Genomic DNA, 11,638 nt, shown 5'->3' with positions numbered 1-11,638 from the left:
GTCAAGCTCTGCTCTTTCTTCCCAACTCTTCTCCTCCCCCCTCCTTCTCCATGCTCCTCAGACTTCCTCATTTAAAGAAAAATATGGTGTTCATAAAACTGAGTGGTGAAGGTTCCTAGAGAGCTGACCTACCCCAACCCTAAGCACCTTGGAGGTGTGCTGTTGGGCCATCAACAAACACTTAATCCTCACAGCAGCCCTACACAGTGAGTGTGATGGCCCCACTTCATGGATCAGAGAAGGTGAGACACTTTCCCAGGCTGCCCAGCTTATGACAGAGCTGGTCTCTGTGACTCTGAAGTCAGTGTTCCCAGCATTCTCTCTCCTCAACGAGCCTGAGTTTCCCCAGAAACCACATTGCCAAAGCAATCAGGTCTTTGGGGGCATTGAGCCACATGGGTGGGGTGAGAGACAGTGCTCAGATCCCTCACATGACAATTATAAAGGCTCTTTGGGGCAAGGTTAGATTGTGCTTCTCCTCCTCCTCCCCCCACCACCCCCCAGCCCCTTCTCTTAAAAAGAACAATAAAAGAGTTCTAGCACCTTTATCTCTGACCCAGGTCACATCTGGAGAAGAACACCAGTGAAGTAGAGTCCTTGTGGCTCTGAAAACCTCTGGCTGCTTTCCTGGGGTTGAGTCATGTCTCTGCTTCAGGAAGGTGTCATTACTTTGGTGCAAGAAACGAACAAATGCAAGTACAGTGTAGTGTAGAGCTCCTTAAAGGAACTGAGAACTTTCTGGGTTGTAGCCACAAATGTAGGCTGAAAGCAAAGATTACAGAAGGTGTTGATGGGCCTGGAGCTTGAAAACATTCCTTTGGAACAATTAAGAGGCAGCTTAGCACCTCACTGGGCTATGTGTGCTTTGAAAATGCCTTTAGTTGAATCAGGAAGACTTTTTCTTCAAATATGTTTTTTTTAATTATAATAAATGCGTGTGGGTGAGACTGAGGCTGGGCTCAGTCCCTGGGGCAGTTGCCCCAGGCATGTGGATGGAGCTAAGCAGGTGGCAGAAAAAAAATAAATAAAACAAAAGATTGTCTTTGAAGTTTCTGTCCTGGAGATGGCTGGGCCCTGCATGAGATGATATGGTGTCGTGAAGTTAGTGATACCTTTGATTTTCAGGTCCAGAAAAACTCCAGCCATTGTTAATATAACAAGAATGGTTTACAGGACATTGATGTAACCTGATAGCCAGGGAGAGTGGGCTGGAATGCACATGTGTGAACAGTGATGGTTTCACTGTACTAGTCAGTGGGGGTGGTAGACGCCGTTGAGTGAGCATGCGTACTGTGTGGCTGTCACATTCAAAATGGCTGAGTTAGTAGAGCAATGAGTGTGCATCAAATTTTGCACTAAGCTTGAACACTCCTCTATGGAAACTATTTGGGTGGTTCAGACAGCCATAGCTATGGGCAACAACTAGTGATTGGCTGCTTCATTACAACAACGAATCCATTCACGCCTCACGTCTCATGCAGAGTTTTTGGGTGACTCAGCCCCCTCTAAGCCCAGATTTGTCACCCTGCAACTTCTGGCTTTTCCCAAAACTAAAATAACCTTTGAAAGGGAAGAGATTTTAGACTGTCAATGAGGTTCAGGAAAATGTGACAGGGCAGCTGATGGTGATTGGAGAACTGTGTGAGGCCCCAAGGTGCCTACTTTGAAGGGGACTGAGGTGTCATTGTCCTATGTACAATGTTTTTTGTACCTTGTATCTTCTTCAATAAATACCTTTATTTTTCATAATCCATGGCTGGATACCTCCTGGACAAACCTCATATATATAAATGATTATCACAATCAAGCTAATTAACATATCTATTACCTCACAGTTCCCATTGTGTGTGTGCGCGTGCACACACATTGTATGCTGAGAACACTTAAGAATTACTCTCTGGGCAAATTTCAAGTATATAATACAATATTATTAACTACTCACATTGCTGTACATTGGGTTTCCAGACCAAATTCATCCTACATGACTTTAAAACCTTGTTTAACTCTTTGACCAACATCTCATTTCCTCCCCCACTTCCACCCCCTGCTCCCACCCCTAGTAACTACTACTCTACTGTCTGATTCTATGAATTTGACTTTTTTAGGAGATCATGTAGTATTTGTCTTTCTGTGTCTGGTTTATATTATTTAGCATAATGTCCTCCAGGTTTATCTATGTTGATGCAAATGATAAGATTTCCTTTTCTCCAAAGGCTGAATAATATTAATATATTTCTTTATTCATTGATCCATCAGTGGACACTTAGCGTGTGTCCATATCTTGGCTATTATGAATAACGTTGCAATAAACATAGGAATGCAGATATCCAAGATTCTGGTTTCATTTCCTTTGGATATGTGCCCAGAAGTGGGAATGCTGGATCATACAGAACGTGGAGGGCTGGTGAATCCATCCAGTCCAAACTTCTCTTTTTCTGGATGTGCTCTAGCACCACTGAGATTGGACTCCCGCCAGCACAGGCCACATTCTGGAGGACACAGCTCTAGATTTCCTGAGGTGGCTGGCTGTCCTGGCACTGCCATGCTGTGCTGCTGACAGACTGTGGGGCTGAATCAGTGTCTTGTGGCATCCAGAGACCCCGGGCAAGTTGGCTTTCAATAAAGCTCCATGCTGGGGGGAAACAGCATGACTCCTCACTGCAGCCTTGGGATGAGGATGACCCCACACTCCATCAGCGATGAAGGGAAAATGACTGGTCTCCTCTGGACTGGAGCCTCTGACCTGCTGACCCAAGATTCTCAAAGCCCACTTTCTTCTCTCCTATCCCCCAATCTTCTTCTCTAATTAGTTCCATCACTTCCCCTTTTCTAACGTTTACAGTCTAACAGAGAGGCCTTTACATCTCCTAATGGAGCCACCTCCAAATCGATCCTTTTTCTTGGTTGGCTCTGAAAGCTTCTTAAGCCTAAGTCTCTGGGCAAAACTTCCAAATGCCTACCAGCAGGTTTCCTACAAGAACCCACCTGAGGTGCTGTTAGGCTGAGCAGATTTGTCAATGTGCAACTGCCTGGGGCCTGGGGCTCACTGGCTATTGACTCAGGATCCATTGTTCTGACCAATAACTGCAGAGCAGGGCCAGGGCTGGGTACTGAAGCTGGAGGGGCATTCAGGGTCAGTGCTGGGCTCCAGCTGCCTGCCTCCCACCCCGTCCCAGGGTCTGAGGTCAGGCGTGCATGCTGCCTTCCCCTCACTCAGCACCAGAGCTGGCCACTTTCCAGAGTCTCAGCACTGGAACACAGACCCTTGTCCTCCCCTCCATGTCCTGCATCCTGGAGGGCTTTGATGAAAGCTCGAAGAAAAGTTAATGGGTTTTATGGAAGCACAGGCATGCAGAAAGGCAGGGAGACAGGGTTAGCTTATCTGCCAGCAATTTAAACCTAGAATGTTTTTTAAAATGGCTAAGCCAGGGAGGGAATTGACCCCCAACTTCCTAACCTTTTGCCAATAAGAGGAAGAATGCGGCTATAGCCTATGGCTCGGAGCATTATCCTCCAGGAGAATCAGCCCCACTGTCCCAGGGCCTTTCTCTCAGCTCCAAAGATCCTGCAAGGGTCAGCACCTACCTGTTAAGCAAGAGACAGGCTCAGAAGTTCGTCCAAACATTGTGTTTGAGCCAGTGTCTTATCATCCTTTTATAATGTATACATATATGAAATCATTATGTTGTACACTTTAAAGATCTTATAATTTTATTAGTCAATTATACCTCAGTAAAGCTGGGGGGAAAAAAAAAACCCTCTGTTTCCATAAGGCAATTTGCATGTTTTTAGACCTACCTGCAGACTTTGGCAAGAAGGAGATATCAGAGTGGAGTTCTATGTCATTGCAATCCAAGCAACTTCAATTGCACATCAAGCCTCCCCTTCCAGGTCCTAGCCCTTCAAATTGTCCCTCACCCCCCAGCACATAACTTACTCAGAGTTGGTCCAAGCCTCACAGCATCTGGAGGAGACTCCTCCCAGACTCTCTTCTTCTCTTACAGAACAATTTTGCTCTTTTCTGTCTGCTGCATAAGTTCCTGCTAATACCCTAAGTCCTCATCTTCTCCCTGAAGCTGATCATCTAGGTGTTTTCCTAAGCAGAGAACTTTTTACTGAAGAGGCAGAATGCTGCCAGCTGTTGATACATTTTTATCCTGGTCCTGCCATGAAAAAGTGCAGGTTTCATGCATGTGTCTAATGGGGTGGTGATGCCTGCCTTAATTTAGGAGTTAAAGAAGATGAAGGACAAGTAAGAGTTAGCCAAAGAAGATGGAGTGAGAGACAGAGGACTTGAAAAGCCAGCGTGCCTGGACCATTGAGAGTGAGGGGTGAGAGAGACGAAGATAAACCCAGAGAGAGATACAGGTGCATCACCCCCTCTCCAGAAACCTGATTTTATTTCAAAACTCCCTTAAGAGTAACTTCTCCATTGTTGTGTCACGTCCACCCCAGTTCTGCTCCCTGGGGCTGCCCCAAAAGGCAGTCACAGCCAGACGGCTCCCCTCTAAACCTTTCCTTAGAGGTAAGCTTCTCAATGATAACATTTTTTTTTTTTTTACTGAAATGCAGTCCCCCAAATAATGTGCTAACCTGCATCTTCCTTCCTTGTTTTTCATCCCATCCAGATGCCCCCCATTCAATGAGAAAACTCATGGAAATGAGCTAGCCTCTCATGTCTCCTTTCCGAACACTTTGTTCAATGGGGAGGAGCAGGCACCTCACCAGACCCCGTTGCCTCTGCTGGCTGCTTGGGATGTCCTGCAGCTTTGACTACAGTCAGACTTCTCTCCCTGCAAGTTTCCCACGGCATCTCAACCTTCCTTGTTTCTGAACTGGGACTGCCCTAGCCTACACTGAGTCTCATGTGCATTAGAAAGACACCTGCTTAGTGCCCATGCAGTTTGGCTGGAGGATTCTGGGCTGAACTTCAGCACCCTTCGGTGCAGGTTGTGAACTGCACAACTGAATAAGGTAGCCACAATTATAACAGGCCCATGGGGCAGTCAGTCACGTTAGTTACAGCTTCATCAAGAAGGAAAGAGGCTTGAGTTGGCCCTAAGCTGAAACAGTGCCTGTGTGTCCTAGCTCATGGTTTAGGCACATTCAAACACACCACCCTACATTAGAAACCCTGACAGGATGTTAAGGGCCAGACAGATGTTGCTAGCCATGTGAACTTAGGCCTTCCAAAACCTAGTTTTGTTGTCTATAAAGTGGGGATAAAAACTGTCATTCCATAGGGCTGGTTGGAGAGTTAAATGAGAGACCAGGTATAAGTAGCCTGCCTAAAGCTCAAACACAACCTATGGTAGTTGGCCCTGGAGCAGAGGGAACAAACCTGAGAGAGTTATGAGGCTGTTGAGTGTGAGGAGAGAGAGGAGGCAAGAGCTGAGCTGCAGTGGAGGCTCCTTCCCTTTCTGGTGACTCATAGCTTGGTGACTGGCAAGGCTGGGAGGCAGCAGTCTTGCTAGGAAGGACGTCTCCCCTTCCACCAACTCCACACAGCCACATATTGTAGGGGGTGGAGGGCAGCCAGATAGGATGGCATGGCTCCTGGGAAATCTGTAGAGTAATAAATTCTAAATAAATTCTGAGGAATAAAGAAAAACAGGAAGTGCTCTGGGAAAATATCAAAATAAGATTTCTTGTATGCTAGTTCCTCCTTATCTGCAAGGGATATATTTCAAGATCATCCATTAGTTGCCTGAAACCGCAGATATTGCCAAATCCTACATGTACTATTTTTTCCTAGATGTACATACCATAATAAAGCTTAATTCATAAATTAAGCATAGTAAGATATCAATAGCAATAACTAATAATAACATAGAACAATGATAAAATATATTATAATAAAGTTATGTGAATGTGGCATTATTAAGTAAATAGAGGTGACTTGAACACAAGCACTTGATACCTCAACTGTCGATTTGATAACCAAGGCGGCTACTAAGTGACTAAGGGGTGGGGAGTGCACACAGCGTGGAGACAGAACAGATCCTGGGCAGAACAGACACGATGAAGCGAGATTTCTTCACGCTACTCAGAATGGCACACAATTTAAAACTTATGAACTCTTTATTTCTGGAATTTTCCATTTCATATTTTTGGACCATGGTTGACTGTGGATAAGTGAAATCATGGAAAGTGAAAATGTGGGTAAAGGGGAAACTACTGTAGGATGAGGATTTGGGGATGGGTCCTGGCCGAGGAGTGAAGGATCAGAGGTGACTAGTGTGGGGAGGGGCTTTCAGGGCAGACACTTCTCTGCCAGCCTAGGTGTGAGAGGATGAGAAGCATTTTCTTGTCACCCCATCTGGATTTCCATGCCCTTTTTGAGGCAGAAACTTGATTTCCCCTATCCCAGGGTCACTCTTGTGGCTTATGCGGGTCAAATCTCTGTCTCTTTATTCACTTGTTAAAAACGGATTCACTGAATACCTATTTCATTCCAGGCATTGTGCTAGATGCTGAAGTTACAAATATAAATAAGATATAAGGCAAATCCTCATTTGGTTTTAATTACTAATGTATATGCATTTATGAAAGTGTGTGTATGTGTTGTCAATCTTTGTGAATTCATATATGTAACCAGCTGTGTTTGTGGATGTGTTTTTATGTATGTATCCATTTATGTCAGTCTGTATATAAATACGTACATGCATATGTGTATATGTATACATGTATATGATCATGTGTGTAAGTCTGTGTGGAGAAGTCTAGGTGTTTCTGTGTATATCCTCTTCTCCAATAACTAAGAAGAAAGTATATGGAGAATCTTATTAATGGATCTGAGGTTTATGTAAATATATAGAAAGGGGAGAGTTACTGCTGGGAATCATTTTGCTCCAAGGATTCTGGGAGCTGGGAGCTGGGACCTCATGCTGCTTCACATCACACTCACCTCATGCAAGGCAGAGTAAGGACCCAAAAGCCAGGTAGACCCAAGGGACCAACCACAGATCAAGGCAAGCAGGAAGCCAGGACCCAGGAAGGCAACACCAATGTGAAGGAATTTGCCAAAGCCAGAGGCTAGAACAATCAAGAGGTTAGAGCTCCCAGCAAGAGCTAAGGGCTTGGAAGTTATCAGAGTTCTAGAGGAGTTAGAAGACCAGGAGTGGAGAGGAAAACATCTAGAACCTAGGTGAGGTGGCAAACTGGGCCATGGGTCCCTCAGTTACCATAGCACAAGGTAATTTCTAGACAAAGGCTGCCTCAGGCAGAACCTCACTAAAATTTCCTGCAGGGTCACAACCAGTGCCAGGCTTGGGAACCAGTAAGAGATCAAGATTAAGACTGTGGAGCAGGACAGAAAAGCAGGTGAAAAGACTAAGAGTGGCTCAGATCAGAATAGGGAGTGGGTCAGATAGGACAGACACTAAGGTCATGTAAACATATATGACCTTTGTTTACAGTTGTCCTTTGCATGGTCTGTCACTCAGACGGGCTTCTTTAAAATGTATGCTCATGTAATATCACTTTTATTACGCAGTTATTCACAAGAGAAAAAGGAAAAAGGGGGTGCATCCGAATGCATCTATTTCACTTGCTTAATGGAGTGTTCAGAGTAGGAGAGAGAAAGCTCCCTAAGCATTTATTTCAGCAATCGGAGTTATACTGGAGAGTTTCTGACAGTGACATCCAGCCACTCTGGGCAGGAAGACTGACTGTTTTTATCTCATGAACGGCACCAGACAGGCCTCAAAGCCGTTCTGTCTGCTGGAAGTGCAGATAACAGATTCGATGGGAAGAGCAGGGCTGAGGGAAACCGCAGAGGTGCACTCTCTGTCCTGCCAGGGCGGGTGTGGAAGAGAATTCAGTCTGACTTCCCCAGTAGCCCAGACTGTTGGTTTCTGGGCTGTGGGAAGGATTTTAGATGTTAATTCCAATCTCTTCTACCTGCAGCTGGATTTCCTTTCAACCCTGGGCTGTGAATTGGGTTGGCTTGCACTGTTGCTAGGGTCTTTTCCCAGCCAAGGACCTGGGGTGAGGAGGGCAGGGGCCACTGGGATAGGCCCCGACAGTAAAATATTTCTCCTCTGCCTTACTTGGCTTGATTTCTAGGCTGTAAGTTTACATGTCTTATCCAAATGAGAGACAGTAGTGTGTTAGTTGGTAGGAGCACCAATTGCAGAGTCAGGCTACCCAGGGTTCAAATACTGACACCCTTTGTGGTGGGGCGTTGGACAAGTTACTGGAAAATATAGTGACAGGCATAGTGGTAGATAGGGTAGACTCTAAAGCAGATGTTTCAATGTGTAATTGCTATGTGATCTTAGGCAAGTTACTTATCTCTGTGTCCAGTTTCCTCATTCACAAAATGGAAATTATAATAGTACGTACCTCACTGGATTGTTATGAGGATCGACTGAATTAATATATATATCAGTATAGTGTATATTGTCGGCAGCCGTCCATATCGAGAGACGATGGTGTAGCTTCTTAAGAGTCTATCTGCACCGCCGAGAATGGCTGTGCAGTCCGACTCGGGAGTGACACGGTATCTGTCTCCTCCCGTGTTGAATCGACATCTTGTGATGACACTGGAGTGTCCTCTCCAGTGAAGCTGAAGCTACAGAGCCTGGGCGGGGTGATATGGAGGGTCTGCTGTTGCCCATGCAGCAGACCCCCCCTCTCTTCGCAGCTGAAGGATCCAAGGGAAAGACGGAGTCAATACAGCTTGGCTTCAGGTGCGCCGCAGGAGTTGCCGGTGTTGACTACAACGTCAAACCGCCTTAGGGACTCCGGCTCCGGATTTTCTGTCGGGGTTTACTCCCTTAGCCTTTCCCCTGAAGAGGTATGCCGCAAGGCAGCGGAGGTTTTTTGGAGTCAGAGTTTTCCTTCTCTGATGTACCCTGACTGGAAGATTGAACCAGCGACACTTAGCTCGCAGGCCGACACTCAATCCACTGAGCCAAACCAGCCAGGGTATAGTGTATATTATATATGGTATATTAATATAATACATTAATTAACATATATTAATATGTTATATGATATATGGTACTTTTATGTCATATAATTTACATTAAGGGCTTAGAACAGTGTATGTGGCACACTAAGTGTCTGATATTATTAATTTGATTTTGGTAGTACCTACTTCACTCAGTTGTTATAAAGATTGAGGCAGTGCTCAGAAAATGTTTTCCCTAATATCTGACAAACAGTGAGCTCTTGATAAATATGTGCAGTTGTTGTGCTAATAAAATCAGCCTGGACACTGGGGTCAGGGCCCAGACAGCAAGGCGAGTCCAGAGAGATGAGCCGTCTGCTGTCTGCCTATCGCCTCTCCTAATGGGGAGGAGGTCTGGGGGGCTGGGCCTAGTGACATCATGACGTCTGATCTCCTTAGCTGACTCCAGGCCTGGCTGAGCGTCCCCTATCTTATCGACCCAGGGACCCAGGGAGTCGGCAGACGCAGGGGGCTGTTTCCTTCCTGAAAGAAAAATGCCTGTGCCTCTGAATTCCCGCTGGGTGTGCGACAGAAGAGGAGTCTGCAAGAACGGGCATAGGGCTACGGGGCGGGGTGGGGAGTGAGTGTGTGGGAGGAGCGCGGGATGGCTGAGCTCCCACTGCTGGAGACAAATACACTCTGTCTGGGGGTTGGCTGGGGGCTGGGAGCTGGGAGCTGGATCCCTGCCGGACGCTGGGAAAGGCAGTATGAGCTTGCGCTGAGACCTCCCTCATCCGGAGAGGGCTCACTTTCAGAAAGGTGACCCTGATGCCAGAAGTGCATCCTTGGGTCCTGGGTTCAAAGTCTGGACTGCCACCTGCCCAAACAAAGAACTTCCTTACTCATTCTTCTGCTGATAAAGAACATTCATATCTGAGTGGAGGATGCAGCCAGGCCATACTTTTGCTTTGGGACTGGACCCTAAACCCCAGGTCCTAGCCTGGGTAAGGAGCTGGGAAACTCCGATATCAGCAAGCCTCCAGGCTAGCGCTTCCCTCATACCTCAGATCCATTTTTATTCTAAGGTGCCTTGTCTGAGAGCAAAATCATCTCTTCCTGCTGAAATAGCCAGTTACATTTTAGTACTGTGCAAAGCAATTGCTTAGCGAATGATAATAGTATGTAATGAGCTTCCATTTAGCCAACATGTGCATGAGCCAGACAGTCCCTGGGTGCTTTCTGTAGTGGACAAGATTGCTTGACTCTATTGCTAGTACTAGCTACATAACCTCAGGGAAATCTACTTAACTGCTAAAGCCTCAGTACTTGTTTAATGGGGACATCCCATTGTGAGGGCTGTTGTCCTGCAACCTAATGAGATACACATGGTGGTAGGCACAGCCCCAGGTCACCTGGATCCTCTTTCAAGACTGAACTAGCGGTTCACCTATGCGGAAGTGGTCAGCAATCAGCCTCCAGTTGTCAGTGCCTTCAAGATCTGCCCCAACTGCACAGAGCTGCTTTGGCTAAGGTCCTGGCCTTCACAAGGAAGCTATGGAGTCTTGGCACAACATAGATGCTCCAGATGGTGAGAGAGAGACCTTAGAAAGGCCCAGGGGCCTTCCACATCCACAAAAGTTTTAGATGTTCAGTGCTGGGATATCTCATCCAAAATAAAAGACAAACAAGTGAATCTTGCCATCATGATCATGAAAGCAAAACACGAGGTGAGCCTCTTCAGGTTCTGGAAGCAGCATATTCCAAACCTAGGGACACTGTTGTGGTCCAAATACCAGATGACACCAACAGCTGCCAACTTCACGTGAGGCCCAGAGCAGGAAAAGGGGTCTTCAACTGGCCCAGGCTGCAGTCAGAGCAGGAAAAGGGGTCTTCAGCTGGCCCAGGCTGCAGTACAGACAGCCTCACCATTTGGGCCACACAGTCCAGCCAACACTTCAGTGATGCCACATGGGGTTTGTGGCAAGTTCCACTGGGAGTATCACAGCTCAGGTCCTGGGTTCTGGAGCAAGGCCATGCCACCTGCAGCACATGCCTTCTGAAAAATAACTCCTGGTGTGGTATTTGGTCTTTAGAAATGGAATACCTGGGACATCAAGGGATGGTGTAGCTAGCACAGACCAAGGTAAGCTTGGCTATCAGCTGGTCAGGCAGGCTAGCAACAATCCATTCTAGAATGAAAGTGGCGTATCCAGGATTAAAGACAAGTAGAGCCAGAGGGCACAAGGAAGCTGCCCAGAGGGCACAAGTAGTAGTCCAGACTTCATGGCACCCACTACAAGTGCACCAGAGCCCCTCCCTCAGCTTATGCCTGTGGCCATATGAGGGATCCAGATCAGCTGAAGGAAGAGGGAAAAGCCAGAGTTGGGTTTATGCATGGGTTAGCTCAGTAACTGGGTTGCTCTGGTAGCTTTAAAAGACAATAGTGCTTTCTACTTCCAGGAAGATGGAGTAGACATACTTTTTCCTATTGCTTGCATTAAGTACAGCTAAAAACTCTGGACAACATATGAAAAACAACCTAGGGACATGAGAAGGCTCTGAAAGGTAGAAAAGAAGACAGACTAGGTAGGGACATTGGAACCAGAGAAACAATACAGAGCTAAATTGCCTGTGTTTTCCTCTGGCCTCATATCTCCCAGGTTTGAAACTGAAAAGTTGGCAAAATGCAAGTACCAACAAAACAAATACCGACAAAACAAAGACAAAAACATAAAAGCCAAG

This window comes from Furipterus horrens, unplaced genomic scaffold (assembly GCF_987537825.1).
Source record: "Furipterus horrens unplaced genomic scaffold, mFurHor1.1.pri manual_scaffold_2, whole genome shotgun sequence".
Taxonomy (NCBI): Eukaryota; Metazoa; Chordata; class Mammalia; order Chiroptera; family Furipteridae; genus Furipterus; species Furipterus horrens.
This window is presented reverse-complemented; position numbering follows the sequence as displayed.